We start from the raw sequence: 1,431 nt of genomic DNA, 5'->3' as shown, positions 1-1,431 counted from the left end.
AAGACAGGACGGCCCTCAGTAGTCATTGAAATGTTTGTATCTTCAAAAATAGCCTTAGCATCATCAGCTGAACTAGGCTTCACCAAGAGCCAAGTCTTAACAGAATTGGGAAAGTAGCCCGTTGGTCCGGTCCGGTCCGTTTTTTAGGGACGACCAGATACTATATATACCAAGTGGATGCGAAACAGGAAGTGGATTGTACATGAAATTATATTGGTGACGTCACGAGCAGTATGCCTATGCTCTTTTCGCTCTAGCGTAGCCTGAAGCGGCCTTGTTTCTCGAAGTTTTGGGTTCTTGGTCAAGTTACTACTTTCCTGAGTTGAAGTAAGTATTATGAAGTCTCTATTAGCTCGAATGACCTGCTGAATCCTTGTTTGCTTGATCACTGGATCTCGTTGTACTGTAAAACATGGCGGCCTATAGTTCTGACTTTAAACACCTTTTCTCCAATCTGGGGCAGAGTTAGTAAGTGTTATTTGGGTAGAAGAAGGATATTATTGTGTTACATGGTCTGTAACTACTAGCTTTCCACTGCAGTTTTATAAAATAGAAATATTTTCATTTTTTAGTTTATTAATGGTCTGTTTTGTAAACGCCTTTTCTGGAAAACTATGCGATTTGAAGAGGTATAATTTTGTATGTGTCTACGTACATGCCTTTTGTACGGTTTGTATATTTTCATAATTATTTTAAAGCTATGTTTCTTCAAAAAAAGTTAGTTAATGTCATTGTGACATACCATATTAGAATGATAAAACTATTATTATAATATTATTTTTTTGATCATCAAATAGGGTATGAATATGAAACCAATGAAGATAAATTGTCTGTTGTTTCTTGTATTGACTCTTTTCAGAAGAAATATAGATTTTTATGAAGTTTTTTTATAATTATTGATTTTGCCACCATTTTGGTTGCTAAGTGTAGCTATAATAAACGTCACATCCGGCGAAAAGAGCATAGGCGCATCCTGTTTTGTATCCACTTGGTATATATAGTATCTATGGGTTGTCTCTAAAAAGCGGACCGGACCGGACCAACGGACCCGAAAAGACTAATTTATTGACCCGACCAAGGGACCCGAAAAGACTAAAGTACGGACTCTGCATTAATGACCACGGACCTGACCGACCTAGAGCATAGATATCAATGCTAGCATCAGTATTTATGATGCTAGCAAACTCCATGATGGCCTAGACAACATACAGAACTTCAGTGAAAAATATAATTTTTATCTATGGAGATAGATCTACTATCTGTTGAGTCGATCATAATACAATGCAGTGAGGCCGTAGTTTATTGTATTGATAAAGTCTGTAATATCAACTTGAATTAATTTTCCACTTGTTCAAAACTAATAATAATATTATATCTAGTAGACTATAATAATCAATTGTTATATTCATGCATCAGCAATTTATGTATTAA

General features: G+C 35.6%; 1 long non-coding RNA gene across 1 annotated transcript; it reads left to right on the top strand.

Annotated features, from left to right (window-relative positions):
- Window positions 1–276: 276 nt before the first annotated feature.
- LOC109592872 (uncharacterized) lies at window positions 277–888 on the top strand. Its single transcript, XR_002190606.1, has 2 exons — window positions 277–468; window positions 798–888. It is a non-coding gene; the product is annotated as an uncharacterized LOC109592872 (long non-coding RNA).
- The last annotated feature ends 543 nt before the right edge of the window (window positions 889–1,431 follow it).

Source organism: Amphimedon queenslandica, unplaced genomic scaffold, assembly GCF_000090795.2.
Source record: "Amphimedon queenslandica unplaced genomic scaffold, v1.1 AMPQUscaffold_3662_Cont24347, whole genome shotgun sequence".
Lineage (NCBI taxonomy): Eukaryota > Metazoa > Porifera > Demospongiae > Haplosclerida > Niphatidae > Amphimedon > Amphimedon queenslandica.
The sequence above is the reverse complement of the archived record's forward strand: the minus strand, read 5'-3'. Positions and strand labels throughout refer to the sequence as shown.